Here is a 17,028-nt window from a genome sequence, read left to right on the forward strand (position 1 = left end):
GTGTTACCTGCAGGCAGAAAGGTCTTCAATGCAATGTGAAAGGCCCAATCATTCTAATTTTCATTTGTCCAGAAATGAATCGACAGGAGTAGGCAGTGTTAATCAAAACCTTTCCACATTAAGATAACTCTGGGATGACCGCCAGAGTCTGTCTTGTGTTGATGCCAAGTAACCTGAAAGAAGGAAATACACTTACAAAGTATTTACCGCACCGCAACAGGCCATTTGGGCCAATTCATCCACGCCAGTCTTTATGCTCCACACAACGCTCCTCCCACTCGACTTCATCTCACCGTATCAACATATCCTTCTGTTCCTTTCTCCTTTGGCCATGATCTTGTGCATCGGTGGACAACCTGCAGCCCAGGGAGCCACATGAAGTCCATCAGTGTTCTGAGTGCGGCCCATGAGACATTTTGTTGACTGTTGCCCACGGATACCACATTCCACTGATTTCTGTCCGCGTAGTTTTTTTCCTACTGGTATGACTGATGTGATACACATAAAAAGAAAGGCAAGTGAAGTGAGGTGCGTGCTGATTGCTCACAACATTGACTGTGAGAGCCATGCGCTCCCTCTGTGTCCACAGTGTAAATATTTGTTCATTTTTTACCATTGAAGTTGATAGTTCTATTAATATATAAATGATTAAGCATTCTCTATAACTCATCATGAAATATTTGGCATGTATTAAATGTATTTAATCTTATTCATGGATGGTTAGTAAACAAGCTTGATTTTAATCTTGCTGCCCACTGAGCCTATATTGTCCGTCACTGATCTAGTGTCTCCTAAATGAATCGATGCTATTCGCTTCAACTATTCTATCTGGTAATATCTAACATTCTAACCACTCTCTGGGTAAAGAAGTTTTCTTTTGAGTTCCCTATTGGATTTATTGGTGACTTTGTTATTTTTGTTGTCCCTCGTTTTGGATTCCCTATGAATAGAAAAGGCTCCTCATTGTCCAATAACAGCTCCCAGATCTGCAATCCCCAACACCTAGAAGGGTATGGCAGCAGATGCATGGCAACACCATCACCTCCAGGTCTCCTTCAAGCCACACACCACCGTGACCTGGGAACATACTGTCATTTGTCCATGGTCGCTGGGTCCTGGAACCCCCTTCCGAACAGCATTGTGGGAGGAGTAGCTACACCACCCAGTGTGCAGCAGGAAGAGGCCCGTGAGCACCTTTCAAGGTTAACTCAGATAGGCAACACATGCTGGCCTTGCCAGTGATGCCCAAGGATGAATAAAACAGAATACATGGTGATCTGATGGAGGACTTATGAAGGGCAAAGACAGAGTAGGTAGAAGGGTAAACTGTTTACAGTGCTTGAGGTGTCTGGAACAAGGGAATATGGATATGAGCTTCAGAACAGAGGAGAAATATTTTATATTTTTCAAAGATGTGTGGGTTAGGTTGATTGGCCATGCTAAATTAACCCTAATGTCAGGGACATTAGCAGGGTAAAATATGAGGGGCTACTGGAATAGGGCCTGGGTGGGATTGTGGTCGGTGCAGACTCAATGGGCTGAATGGCCTCCTTCTGCACTGTAGGGCGTCAATGATTGTAACACAAAGGGTTGCGACCTTGTAAAATGCACTCCCAGGTTTAGTGATTGGAACAGAAACCATATCAATATCAATAAGTGAGGTAGATGATGGAAGGAAAAGAGATGAAAGAGGTATGGAAAACAAGCAAACGTGTAGAATTAGACCCTTGCTTGTGTAGAGTGGAAACACCAATACACCAAATGGTCAGGTTCAGTGTTGTATCTTCTGTGCCAACACAGAAGACCCTCTTGTAGCGGTCTGGCTGCCTGGGGTCTCACTCACTCGGTGACTAATGATTTTTAATTCTAGTTTTCCAGCCTTGTACCTGTTAAACACGTTTTGTTCATTTAAAGTGTACCATTGAACAAGATCCTCCACTCAGCAAAAAAAAGGGGCATAAATATTTGAGGGTAGAAATAGTAGCTGTTATCAGCTATGTAGGGTTTAGATGTTCTGATCTTTAACTTTTCAGCCATCAGCAACAGAGATCAGAGGTCACTGCTATTTATTTTGTTCTTATTCTCTGTCTGTCACTTTGGGGATTCCAGCAACTGTTACAAATGTACGAAACAGGATTTTGTTTGTGATTATTAGGGTTTTTCCGCAAACTCCCTTGATGGCTGAAGGGGTAAATCCATGCTACGTTCCGAAGCAAAGCTGTGCGACTCAGGCAGGTTCTGGGTGTAGCTGTGTGGGCTGGGGAAGTGCCCCGGGTGTTACAGTGTGCACCTGTACTCCTTGGAGGGCTGGGTGTGGAGAGACGGAAAAGCAAAGAAAGAAATCAGCTAGCAATCCTGTCCAGTGGGTCGTGCTGGATATGAATGAATGCATATCTAATGGAGGGGACCTGGCTCTCTACAATTCAATTAAATTTGTCCAACGTTTATTGGACATTGCCCCAGGTTTGGTGTGGAAAACGATCTGATTGTGACAATTTGCTCACTATTGGGTGTGAATGGGTGGGTGCCTGTGAAAGGTGCTATATAAATGCAAGTCTTTCTCTTACGTCCTTTCTTTCTCAGCGCAGAGTGAATGTCACTGGATTATCTCTGACTTGGGGACATTTCTAACCCAATCCGCAACATGTACACAAGCTGAAATCTCAGCTTTGGAAATGGTTTGTAATGGATGTTGGGGGGGCGGGGGGTGGCGGCTGGCCTGAGGGGCACTGTGGCACTGAACATCCGTGGTGACATAACTTGGCGTTATGACTTCATGCCAACATATTATCATAGTATTTTGTTTATGGCACAGGCATGCTCCGCACAAACATGTATGTCCTCTTTACCTGCTTGTAGCATTGTGATTTAAGGATGAGATCAAGAAGGTTGGTGCTTGTGGTTGCCCCCTTCAGCCCATGACATGGCACATAATGTTAAAGGCTATGGATCTTACGCACTGGCACATCGCAGGAGAGCGTTTTAATAGATTAATGATGCCGGTTTTCTTCTAGTTTCTATTCAAAGGCCCATCCCCCTCCCCTCCCTCCATTTCCATGCCACAGGTTATATTCTGACAAGACCGCTAAGTTTCAGTTCTAGTATCTAAGAGAAAAGGCTGACGGGTGATAATATTATAATCAGACAAGGTATGCGGTTCACGTCTTCTCCAGGCGTTCCTCATTTCATTCTGGTATTTGGACGAAGCTGTCTCGATTGAATCGGGTTTAACACAAAGCTTTCTTCTTCATACTCGGGAAAGAACCTGAAATTTTTGCCTCTATAAATCCTCGTTGTTTGGACAATGCTGACACTGACACAAATGCTGTAAAGGAACTAAGTGAATGTTAAAACATCCGAGGGCTTGTTTTACAGATTTGTTTTAGGGCCTGTTTTAGATTTACTACACGTTTGAGACTTCCTGTTTATCATGCATCCCCTGGGTGCCTGTTAACCTTAAAACCCATATTTGGACAGCGGGGCAACAGGGTGCATGATGTCTGTTTACCTGAATGTCCAGTGACACACAGGTCCCTTAAGAAAGAAAGATTTCCGTTCACAAAGCATCTTTTTTGAATGTCCCACAGTACTTTACAGCCAATGAAGTACCTTTGAAGCGTTATGTAGCAAAGGTGGTTGTCAATTTGTGCACAGCAAGCTCCCACAAACTCCAATGTGATAATGACCAGACAGTCTGTTTTAGTCATGCTGGTTGAGGGGATAAATGTTGGCCAGAATGCTGGGAGACTTTTTTCCGCTCCAATTCAAAGTAGCAGTGTGTGATCTTGTACACCCACCTGTGAGGGTAGACAGGGCCTGGCTTTGATGCCTCATCCCAAAAGCAGCACCTTTGGCAGCACAGTGGTTAGCACTGCTGCATCACAGCGCCAGGGACCTGGGTTCGATTCCAGCCTTGGATCACTGTCTGTGCGGAGTTTGCACATTGTCTGCGTGGGTTTCCTCCGGGCGCTCCGGTTTCCTCCCACAATCTGAAGGACGTGCCGGTGAGGTGCATTGGCCATGCTAAATTCTCCCTCAGTGTACCTGAACAGGCGCCGGAGTGTGGAGACTAGGGCATTTTCACAGTAACTTCATTGCAGTGTTAATGTAAGATTACTTGTGACACTAATAAATAAACTTTAAACTGTTGCCTCACAGCACCAGGGACCCTGGGCTCGATTTCAGCCTTGGATCACTTGTCTGTGTGGAGTTTGCACATTCTCCCCGTGTCTGCGTGGGTTTCCTCTAGGTGCTCCGGTTTCCTCCCATAGTCCAAAGATGTGTGGGTTCGGTGGATTGACCATGCTAAATTGCCCCTTAGTGTCCAAAGATGTGCAGGTTAAGTGGATTATCCATTGCAAATGCGCGGGATTACAGGGATAGGGAGGAGGGGAGGGCCCGGATGGGATACTCTTTCAAGAGAGTCGGTGCAGAGTTGATGGGCCGGATGGCCTCTTTCTGCACTGGAGGGATTCTATGGACAATGCAGCACTCCCATGTCCTTAAAAAAATATCCTTTTTCGAAATGACTTGAAAAATGTCTACCTCTTCCATTGGCTCCAGTTGAAATTAATGACCCAGAACTGACACATGGATTTATTACATTTCCACTATTTTGCTTAGAATCCGGACTGCCGCCACAGTAACCGTGCTTCACATTATAGTTGTTCAGTGAAACAACTACATTTAAACCTTTACCGTGAAGTACCTCGGATTAAATAAACACAGCCATGCCTCCAGCTATAAAAGTACCAGCGGCAGCATCAAACGCTCACTAACATTATGTCATTAGCACTACAAATTGGAGGAATTTCCCGAAAAAAAATATTGTTTTAATCCAAATCAACAGCTGTTAATGGGCCGATTTGTACGGGGATCGTTCAGCTCTGGTATAAAGAAGTTTTAAAACTCTCTTAAAACTCCTGCAGTAAAATGTACAGAGCTGGTTACTGGTAAATAATATTAGCGTCACTGTTCATCCTGGTTGTAACAGGATCATCCTGGTTGTAACGCCGGCATCTCCACATCATCCTGGTTGTTACAGGAGAGCTGAACCTCAGCCTGACCGTATTTGGCTAAGTTGAGTCAAGTTAAAAGCAAGTAACGAAATGAAACAGAGCTGGATGGTCACTGGCTTCAAACTGAAACGCAGGCAACCCCAGGCGACCTGTAAAGCAATGTGTTTTGGGAGTCTTAAAAAAGAGAGATGTTTTCTTAGTCATAAAGTGTAGAAGTGCAGAGTCCTTCGCTTTGTAACTGATTCTCAATTCCTGTCAGGGAATGACCTGATTTTCCAAACTGAATCTGGAAAAAGGAACGAAAAGTGAGAAACGGCGAGTTTAAACAGATGATTTTACAATTATGGTCTCCACCTCACAGTTTAACACAGGAGTGAAATTGAGCACTTTGCGTTACCACAAAAGATTACTTTTCGAGAAACGAGTCAAACTTAGAAAGAGGCTTCCTGCTCTTTTAAGACCAGCCTCATTGCCTCACACGAGCTGCAAGTCGCACCGTCAGCAAGAGAATGTGGAACTGACACTGAGGATCAGGAAAAGCCCAGTCAGACCTGTGCTGAGCTTGCAAACTGGAAACAGGGAGGAGCGAACACAGGCTTAGTCACTGCCCCTCATCGAACCCCCAAGCCTGAGGACAGGGCCAGGCGTGGCTGGTGAATGAGCCTGCGGACAGTCAAAGACGGGCAACTTTTGGACAAGTGCCAGTGGGGTTGCTATGCCTGTGGAACCCTCCCACAGCCACGAGTCAACACCATGAAAGCAGTGGGAAGGATTTTAAACAAATGTATATTTAAATTGTGGCATTCAATGCCTTAGTGTTCTATTCTTGTCAAGCTTGGACACTGAATTCAGACCATTTACCCCAGTTCATCAATAGCTGCCCATCCAATAGCAAATCAACCCCTCACATCCTATTCCTTGTCTTGATGCATTCTTGAAATCTCGTGAGAAGCTCTCCCTAGATTATCCAACAATAAGTATTAGTAATTGCTGTATTTTGTGACATTTAATATTGTAAATGTCTGTCTGGTATTTGCTTTTCGCAGATGTTCTCACAAATCATTAGGTACAGGCACTTAATTATAGTCCGGGAATAGAAAACACGGCTGCTTTCCTTTTGGTCTCTGGGTCATCCAGTGCCATTTAAACACATCCTGTCAAGCTCCATAAACATGTACACAACACATAAACACAGCAGCTGCAATCTTCTGCTTACAGACCATTGTTCATTTTTTATATATATATACACACACACACACACAAACTCCATCATTGACTGCTTTAGTTTTCACTCTCAACTTTATTGTTCCCAGCAGGTCAGATTAATCTCTTGTGAGTTTGAAATTGAATGTGTGGCTGTTCTTTCGGGTGCGTTACAAAATTATATTTGATTACATACTGTCCTTCAGCTGCCTGTCTCCCTGCCTGGAATACTAATGTGGCAGAGGGAGGGTGTCGGTGAATTCCAATGATGTCACCTTCACACAGCAATTTGCCTGTCACTTCAGGCCTTTTGCAATTGTCCAGCAGCGTAAAATCACCCAGCAGAGAGGCAGGGGGCCAATTCTGACTGAAGGACAACAACCTGTCACATAAAAAGGATGTCCCCCTCCCCTCCCCCACAGTATAGGCTGCAGTCAGGCCTGTTGTGTATAATGGCCACTCTGAATTACCGCCCCCTCCCCCTTTGCCTCCAGGTAATTTGGTCCAATTGTCAATTGTCCACTAGCCACCTCCGCCAAGGTCCCCCAGTGCTTTTTGTTTTCACAGGAATGCAAACCAATTTTCCATCGAGTAACACCGGCAGGCCCAAGTTCCAGGGCAATGACTGTGAGCTTGCAAACTGACGTCAGGAAACAGGGAGGAGCCAACCCAGGCCTAGTCACCGCCCCTCATCAAACCCCAAAGCATGAGGACAGGGTCAGGCTTGGCTGGTGAATGAGCCCGCCGACAGTCAAAGATGGGCAAGGCATTTTCTCCCACAGAATGGGTGTAGAAAGGTGCTTCGTCGCTATGGGGAGCCAGGGGTGGGGGGGCGGGATGGACTGGACTGGACTGGGGTAGGGGAAAGGGTGGCACAGTGGTCAGCATTGCTGCTTCACAGCGCCAGGGACCCAGGTTCAATTCCAGCCTCAGGTGACTGACTGTGTAGAGCTTGCACATTCTCCCTGTCTCTATGTGGGTTTCCTCCAAGTGCTGCAGTTTCCTCCCACACTCCAAAGATGTGCAGATCAGGTTGATTGGCCAGAGTAAATTGTCCCTTAGCGTCAGGGGGACTAGCTAGGGTAAATAAGTGGAGTTACGAGGATAGGGCCTGGGTGGGATTGCGGTGGGTGCAGACTCGATGAGCCAAATGGCCTCCTTCTGCACTATAAGGATTCTAATTATCTTATTCTCCACTTCGTGAGAATTGCAAAGATAAACAAAGCCACGACATTTTTGACTGGCACATTTTTGGTGGCACTGCTGAATCACAGCGCCAGGGACCCAGGTTCGATTCCCGGCTTGGGTTACTGCCTGAGTGGAGTTTGCACATTCTCCCCGTGTCTGTGTGGGTTTCCTCCAGATGCTCCGGTTTCCTCCCATAGCCTGACAGACGTGCTGGTTAGGTGGATTGGCCATGCTAAATTCTCCCTCAGTGTCCTCGAACAATCACCGGAGTGTGGCAACTAGGGGATTTTCACAGTAAATTCGTTGCAGTGTTAATGTAAGCCAACTTGTGACACTAATAAATAAACTAACTTTTCTGCCTCGGCCTTTATGGTTTGCAATGGGAATGGCAGCAATCATCAATTATTTCCTGAAGAACCCTCTGAAATTAGGTCCAGTTTTTTTTAAGTGAAGTAATATTACCACCCCAGTGACTTTGCAAAACGATGATCAGTTGTTCACAATAAATCAAAGCGCTGGTTAAAAACACAGTGTAAATGAGGCAAAGCTGGAGAATCGAGGTGAATTATCCAAGGTGTGAGCTGCTATTTTGCACCGCATCCAAAACCCGTCTCTTTTAAGTGGAGACATTCAGACGTTACTGGCTTGCAAGCCATAAACATCTGTTTAGGAGCAAATTGGCCAACACAATGGACATTTGAAAATTACAAAACTTTCCACATGTGGTTGCAGAGTCTGCCGCAGATCATTACTCTGCCATTGTCTTGGATACTACTGGACCCCTGCTGTTAACCCTTAGGCCGCTAATCTTTCAGGATGAGATGATCACGAGATAAATTCAGACCAAGAAGCCCCTTAAGGCCAATTGATCTAATCTTTCCAGAACACCAACCCCCATCTCTCCCGTCTTCCTCCGCCCCACCCCCCATACAGCAGCTAACTGCTTCTTAAATGTGTCCAAAGTGGAGTCTGCCCAACATGTGCCTGTGTTAAGTGTACAGTTATCTGGAAGGCCTAATTTGTTGCTGTTTCGTTTCTGTGAAAATCTCCCCAATTGAATGTGGTCATGTGTGACATTTTAAAGCAAGCACCTAGTTTTGCCAATCTGGGTCCACATTTAGCCTCGACCACCTATTGCAAATGCGAATTGTTCTTTGGAATGGCCCTGTTCAATGTCCTCTATTCACAAGAATCATAGAATCCCTACAGTGCAGAGGGAGGCCATTTGGCCCATCAATTCTGCACCGACCACAATCCCACCCAAGCCCTATCCTCATAACCCCATGCACTTACCCTAGCTAATCCCTCTGACACTAAGGGACAATTTAGCATGGCCAATCCACCTAACCCGCAACATCTTTGGACTGTGGGAGGAAACCGGAGTGCCCGGAGGAAACCCACGCAGACACGGGGAGAATGTGCAAACTCCACACAGACAGTTACCCGAGCGGGAATCGAACCCGGGCCCCTGGCGCTGTGAGGTTAGCAGTGCTAACCACCGTGCCGCCGTTGCTGGAGTCGATATAGTGAAGGAATGACAGAGGTGGAACCACACAGAGACAATCAGCTCAACGCGAGGGAAATGCAACGCTCAAGTTTCTTACCCTACCCCCATTTACCGTGTCAGAGTGCTACGCTATGGCGTACGTACAACCAGATTAAATGTGTGGAAATCAGCCCTGTGCTGCTCTCGGAGTAGCTTCCTCTTTAGCGTGCTCAAATAGAGGAACAACTCTCCTGCCTTATAATGCTCGTCATTGCAAGCCATAATTTCAGTCAGCCAGAGGGAGAGAAAAAAGTGACCCCAGAACAAATATGGTTTTCATTAACCATGGAGAGCGCCCCCCACCCCCCTCCCTTTGATTCTCAAAGAGCTTATAGTTTGACGAATGAGGGTGAAAGTATTGATTTTATAATAATATTTCAAAGTGACTCCCGAGATTTCGAGACTCTGGCTCTGCCCTGAATCGTGAAAACGTAGTATTTTATTTAGAAACCACATTCGTGTGGAAATCATGTGGTGTAGCATTTTCCACCCTGGTTGCTGTGTCTGAAACAGTCCAGCCCTCCGCTCTCTTGCACAATGCTAGACCAACGAGAAACATCTGGACTACTTTTGGGGGGGTGGGGAGTCTTTCTCAAGCCTCGAGGCTAACAGCTTCCTGTGATTGTCATGTGGCCTGATTGAAAAAAAACGGCCCTTTTTTTCAAAAAAGAAACATCGAAACAACAGTGCCTGCTTCTACTTATCCCTGACCTAACTGCAGCTGCTGCATTTGCAAACAGTCCAGCTGTTTTCATTCAAAACCCAGGGGTTGTGAGGTGCAAAAGAAAACAATCTAGCAGCGTCACTTGCGCTATTGGCCTTCAGCTTTAGGGCACTGCTCTTTCATATCGAGGTGTCAACATGGCTTCCGGGGGGGGGGGGGGGGGCGGGGGGCGGTATAGCACTGTCACCTCTGAGCCAGAAGGTTGTGGCTTGGATTCGCACTCCAGAGACTTGAGCACAAAATGTAGACCGTTCCTCCAGAGTTGCGCTGAGGGAGTCCGGCACGCATGGGGCGCTCCAGTCTGCGATCATGGACTGAGAGTCCCCAAGGCACAGCAGAATTGTCTTTGAAATTAGAAGGGAGCCACTGGGAATGCATTAGAGTTTCGGAGTTCCCTTCAAGGAAGAGTGGGAATGGTTGGTGAGTCAGAACAAGTTGGCTGTGCTGAATGCTTTACCACAGTGGAGCTGGTGGGCATCTTAAAGTTTAAAGTTTATTTATTCATGTCACAAGTAGGCTTCAGGTTTTTAGGTGTCCAGATCACCATCCTGGTCCCTCCATGCGGACGCTATAGTTAAGAAAACCCACCAACTTTCTCAGGAGGCTAAGGAAATTCAGCACGTCCACGACGACTTTCACTGATTTCTACAGATGCACCATAGAAAACATTCTTTCTGATTGTATCATAGCTTGGTTTGGCTCCTGCTCTGTCCAAGACCGCAAGAAACTGCAAAGGGTCATGAGCGAAGCCCCGTCCATCACTCAAACCAGCCTCCCACCCATTGACACTGTCTACATTTTCCGCTGCCTCAGAAAAGCAGCCAGCATAATCAAGGACCACACGCATCCCGAACATACTCTCTTCCACCTCCTTCTGTCGGCAAAAAGACACAAAAGCCTGAGGACATGTACCAACCGACTCAAAAACAGCTTCTTCCCTGCTGCCCACCATCAGGCTTTTGAATGGACCTACCTTGCATTAAGTTGATCTTTCTCTACACCCTAGCTATGACTGTAACACTACATTCTGCACTCTCATTTCCTTGTCTATGAATGGTATGCTTTGCCTGTATAGCGTGTAAGAAACAATACTTTTCACTGTATACTAATACACATGACAATAATAAATCAAATCAAATCAAGGCTTACATTGACACCGCAATGAGGTTATTGTGAAAATCCCCTAGTTGCCACACTCCTTTCTTTCGGATGCACCTGGGTGCGCTCCTAGTGTCTCGCCATGGCTCAGTTAATCAAGGGAGTTCCTCTTAGCTTTGAATTCCTCAGCAGGGTTTTGGCAGAGGTGCACCCCCAACACTTGCGCCTTCTGCCCCATTTGAATGAATGCATCTTTTTCAGCTGATGAACTGAAATAGGAATTTAGATATATTTCACATACATACACTGTGATAAACAGCTGGATGATATTGCTTGCATGTCCAGACTTATCATGTTCAGACCCTGACAGGACTTAGGCTAAAGGGACTCGATCAGACAAAACCAGCATCGGAGGTTCATTTGTGACACTGAGCTATGACGTGGATTCTTTCTGTATCGGGTTATATTTCAAATTGATCTGAAATTCATCAGTGCTGCTCGTTATCGAACAGGCTTTGGTTTATAGTCAATGAATTTAATTGGTCATTCTACCAATCAGTGTGTGCAGCATCTTGCAGACCACAACATTTATCCACATAATAACACATTAGAGGAGCCTGTTGTAAGTGAAATACTTTGGGATAATCCTGATGAGTACATTAAAAATGTAGCCCATTTCCATCGGTGCCAGTTTTTTTCCACAAAGATGTCAACAAAGTACATTTTCATATGCAAGCAATATCATCCAGCTGTTTGTCACAGTGTATAAATGTGAAATATATTTAAATTCCTATTTCAGTTCATCAGCTGAAAAAGTGTACACGTGTATATATGTGTGTATATTGAAATGTACATACACATTATGTATATGACAATGGCAGCCTCTCAGGCTTTCCAGGTGAACCTGCGTTTCTTTGCCACTCTGCTAAGATGAACAAAGCATTTCCATTTCATCCATGCTCCTAATAACTGAGCAGTGTTTATTGTTTCTAACCAGGTCTAGGGATTGTCTCCGAATTCAGCATAAAATGGGACATTAAAAAGTTTTTGAGAGGCCCGGATCGTCAAGATTTACGACACCGATAGTGTTTTGACCTAAAGCCTTGTAATGAGGGTGGAGTGAGCACATTTAACAAAAAATGGTTACCGTTGCTACTTTAGTCAATAACTTTATGAAATGACTAATTTGGCAGCCTGAACTGTGAGGGTGAAGTGGGTAAAGAGTAGGGCAAAAGGTGACATGTTCTCAATATCTGGCGTTTCTGAACAAAACCTCATTATTCTAGGTGACTTCGCTGGTGTTAGCAACAAGCCATAGGCAGTGCAGCACTGACTCTGAAAGGAAATATTTTAACTGGATCTGTACGGAGAGTTTGAACCTCCGATGCTGGGAATAACCTGAGATTGTGATCACGACACAAATACAGATTCCTTCTTCGTTCTTTCCACCCTAGCAACACGTTACAAGTATTAGGCTTGTAACCTGCCATGGGCACCAGTTCCTTTTTACAATAGCTCCCAATGCCACTGCCTTGCTGGCATTGGCACGGAGTGGAAAGAACAAAAAGAAGCCATCTGTTTCTCAATGTTCCTCATTTTAAACTAATTAAAGCCATTTCAATCTGGCCTCTTTTAAAGCATAGTTTGTGATACTAATTTAAACCATAAGTTGGTGATAACACAAAAGAATTAGGATTGGGAAAGTATACAAGGATTGAGATGATTTTAGTTTTGGATATTAAACAGAATGTTATAAACCACATTAACATGTGATTAGCATCGAGTACCTGACATCTGTATTGGGACTTGCTGTAGCTGCAGAATATTGTGGGACTACAATGGCATGGTTTATCTTACACCTTCTATGGACTGCAAATGAAAGTGACTTCAGAACGTCTGACCCTAATTTTCAATATATAACCACAACACTTAGGGTCATCTAGTGCTACTTCTCAATATATATTTTATAGTGGTGTTGAGAATTGTCGAACAGTGTTTTTCAGATAGTTACCATCAATATGGACATTGGAACCATTAGATATGAAATTGCATTGGAAATTGATACGTTAAATGTTCCTGTATGATATTCAAGAACCTCACCCTCACTGGTGACCAAATTCTACTGGTGAATCTCCTCTCCCTGCCTCTTGGTGACCAAAGTTGGCCACTTAATGTTGCATCCTCTTTTCCTTACCCCAGTAAAACCAGGTCAAGTGGCATGGTTTATCTTGCACAACAAAAACAGAAAATGCTGGAAAATCTCAGTAGGTCTGACAGCGCCTGTAGAGAAAGAATGGACTTACCAGGCGGGATTTTCCGGCTGCACTCGCCCCAAGGCCAGAAATTCCTGCCCGAGGTCAAAGGACCTTTCCATGGTTTACCTCAGCCTGCTACGGTTCCGTGGCGGGCGGGATGGGAAAATTCCGCCCAACGTTTCAAGACTGAATGACTGTTTCATCGCCCAGACTCGAAACGTTAGCTCTGTTCTCTCTCTATAGATACTGTCAGACATGCTGAGATTTTCCAGCATTTTCTGTTATTGTTTCAGATTCTAGCATCCACAGTAATTTGTCATGGTTTATCTTAGTTTCTAACATTTTCTTCTAAGATCCCTTCTCTTCCATGCAACCAGTAGCAGATAGTTTGATCCTCCTAATAATGAACAAGGTAAGCTGTAAATCCTCTTTGCCCCTTTTAGCTGCTCTCCCACTGTAGGAGACCCGTGCCATTTACTTTCCTTTCCGATGGCCCTTGGTTACAACCTAAATATGAGTTAATGTTACTCATTCTGGACCCACACATCCTGTGAACAAAGCCTTAAGCAACCGAGCTTGGGGTGGCACAGCGGTTGGCACTGCTGCCTCACAACGCCAGGGACCCGGGTTCAATTCCCGGCTTGGGTCACGGAGTTTGCACGTTCTACCCGTGTCTGCATGGGTTTCTTCCGGGCGCTCCAGTTTCCTTCCACAGTCCAAAAGACGTGCTGGTTAGGTGCATTGGCCATGCTAAATTCTCCCTCAGTGTACCCGAACAGGCGGTGCCAGAGTGTGGCGACTAGGGGATTTTCACAGTAACTTCATTGCAGTGTTAATGTAAGACTACTTGTGACTAATAAATAAATTTAATAAACTTAATTGAGATTGTCCACGGGTGTGTGAGTGGCATTAACCTTGTTGTAGCTTCCATTTTTCTGAATTTGGGATCTTAAGCGTTTACGGTATTGGGAGCCAGTCTTGTGAAATGCAATAGCAGCTCAATGCCAGTATCAATGCATGAAGGAAGCAGGGTACCCTGGATGAAATTCCCCTCTGCAGCCAAAGATCAGGACTCTGGTGGCTGCTCCAACAGCTGTCTCCTTCCAAACATTGAATTACAGGAAAAATATTTTGTGACGAAACAGAACATTGGGGCTATCGACCAGCAGACGTGGAGACGGTGTGGACTGAGGTTGGAGACTCTCTATTTTGTTTTTGAGATAGACTGGCTGACTTTATTTGTAACAGAATTACAACATTGGAACCAAATATCTTGTACATAATACAGTGGTCAAACTGGTCTTCTGTATATAGTCCTGTTTCTACATGTTGCTTAGCAGGGCAGAGGAAGTTGCAGAAAGGCACATTACTCAGCTTTTACAGGGGAAGTTGAGCAAAAATTGGCAATTAGGAAATATTTCCCTACTTCCTCCCCCAATACCCATGTGTTTCCTCAGGCTAAAGTATATGTTAGGGCAGTGGTTCCCAAACTTTTTTCACTGGGCCGCACTTTCGGAATAAAAATTTGCTCGTGCCACACCAAATGTTTTATTGATAAGAAATACATTCAAAAACAAAAAAAAACAACTCCTCGCAGTGCTTGACTCATAACATAGAACACAACTACTTTATAATATGATCATGGGGCATCCAGAAAGTATAAAACAATGCTTGTTTAAACCATGTTTAAATGTTTCTTTGATTGTCCTTGAATCTTCCCGCCACACTTGCCATCCTCTCTCACCGCACCAGTGTGGCGCGCCGCACCCTTTGGGAACCACTGTGTTAGGGTAACTGTGCGAGCACTACCTTAACCGCTACTCTTTACAAAAACATGTTTTGTGGATTCATTAAAAGGTGATAACCTAATTGTTACGCACAAAATGTTGAGCTCTTCCAGTGAGCAATTCTGCTGTCTCTATTCTCCTCAAATAATTTCTCACTTGTTCAGTCTGCATCTAATGATGCAGAATGGAAACAGTTCTTCTTTAGATCAGGCCAAAGATGTGATTAAATTGCTGAGAAATCCAGGGCTTCGTAGAATTCAAAAGCTTCGAAGAGTTATGTTAAACTATTACATCTCACTGGTTAGGCATGAGCTAGAATATTGTGACCATATCTGTGCGCCACAGGTTAGGGAGGACGTTATTGGGTGGCACCGTGGTGAGCACTGCTGCCTCACAGCGCCAGGGACCCAGGTTCGATTCCCGGCTTGGGTCACTGTCTGTGTGGCGTTTGCACATTTTCCCCGTGTCTGCGTGGGTTTCCTCCGGGTGCTCCGGTTTCCTCCCACAGTCGAAAGATGTGCGGGTTGGGTGGATTGGCCTTGCTAAATTGCCCCTTAGTGTCAGGGGGATTAGCGAGGGTAAATACATGCGGTTATGGGGGATGGGGCCTGGGTGGGATTGTGATCAGTGCAGACTCAATGGGCCAAATGGCCTCCTTCTGCACTGTAGGATTCTATTCTATAGCCTTGAATAGGTTGCAAAGGAGGTTTATCAAAATAGTGTCAAGAGTGGAAAGACTAGAGAAATTGGGATTGTTCCCCTGAGAGCAGAGACGGTTATGGGAAGATTTAATTGAGGCTCAGAAATTGAGAAATGTTGATAGGATAAATGAGGAGGAACTGCTTCCACTAGCAGGAGGGTTAGCAGAGGACACAGATTTAAGATAATCGGCAAAAAAACAGGGAGGAGATGGGAAGAACTTTTTTATGCAGTGAGTTGTATAATCTGAAAGCACCGCCTGCAACGGTTGTGGGAGTATATTTATTAGTAACTTTGAAAGGGAATTGGTTGATACTTGAAAAGGAAATACTTGCAGGGCTACGGGGAGTGGGATTAATTGGGTAGCTCTTTCAAAAGGGTCGTCACTGGCACGTTGGGCCAAATGACCACTATACTGTAAGATTCCATGGTTTTGTGAGCCTGGATTCAATTCTTGTTTTATTCTGAATTCATAGAATCTCTACAGTGCGGAAGGAGGCCATCCGGCCCATCAAGACTGTCCCAATCGTAATCCCACCCAGGCCCTATTCCCGTAACCTCATGCATTTACCCTGCTAATCCCCCTGACACTAGGGTCAATTTAACATGGTCAATCCACCTAACCCGCACATCTTTGGACTGTGGGAGGAAACTGGAGCACCCGGAGGAGACCCATGCAGACAGGGGGAGAATGTGCAAACTCCACACAGACAGTGATCTGAGGCCGGAATTGAACTTGGGGTCCCTGGCACTGTGAGGCAGCAGTGCTAACCACTGCCACCGTGCCGCCCCAAAGCCTTGACAAGCCTTAGTTAGTGTGTTACACATTGCAGTCACACCTTGGGCTATAAAGGGAAATAAAATCATCTGGGTCCCCGCTATCCAGCAACCCTCCTGCTGAAGGCCACATGTGTAAACAAATGGTGCAGATAGGCTTGATTGGGATGTTAGGGGCAGCACTTATTGTCAGCCTTCAGGTGATTACTTGTATGAGAGAGGCAGTCAGTATGGATCATGGACCACAAAGTAAGATAGCATATTCAAGAAGAGGGAAGAGAAAGTTGGACAGGAATGAAATAGTCAAAGTGTTCCTGTGGTGCTTTCTTCACGCTTGTGATGCCTGGAGTATCATGACTAGATACTTCTTGCTCCGTACGCCACACCCTATGATTCCTGCCTACATAATCACATTGTTTTTCAGAGAAAGATGAAAGCAGAAAAATAAATGCAGGGTCAGAAGCGAGGGGTACGATGGCACGGTGGTTAATCTGGAACATTCTTCCCCAGTCCTCTGAGGCAATCAAACTCAGTCTGGGAAAGTACATTAACCATGCATGTTTGTGTTGAGTTATTTGACTTTCATGAGATGTGATCTCTGCCCCAGCCAGATTCCAGTGCAGCTCCTTTTTGAAGACATATATAAACAATAAAGCTGCTGGGATAAATTGAGGGCAAGATGGATTTTAGCCAGCTGTTGATCTGCCTTTTTTCTCATTTCAAAACCCAGCCC

General features: G+C 45.1%; 1 protein-coding gene across 14 annotated transcripts in view; it reads left to right on the top strand.

The window, feature by feature from the left end:
• The window catches only part of tnrc18 (trinucleotide repeat containing 18), a 163,640-nt gene that overhangs the window by 32,875 nt on the left and 113,737 nt on the right, over positions 1-17,028 (top strand). The gene's annotated exons all lie outside the window — the stretch shown is intronic.

The sequence above is a fragment of the Mustelus asterias genome, chromosome 23 (assembly GCF_964213995.1).
Source record: "Mustelus asterias chromosome 23, sMusAst1.hap1.1, whole genome shotgun sequence".
NCBI lineage: Eukaryota > Metazoa > Chordata > Chondrichthyes > Carcharhiniformes > Triakidae > Mustelus > Mustelus asterias.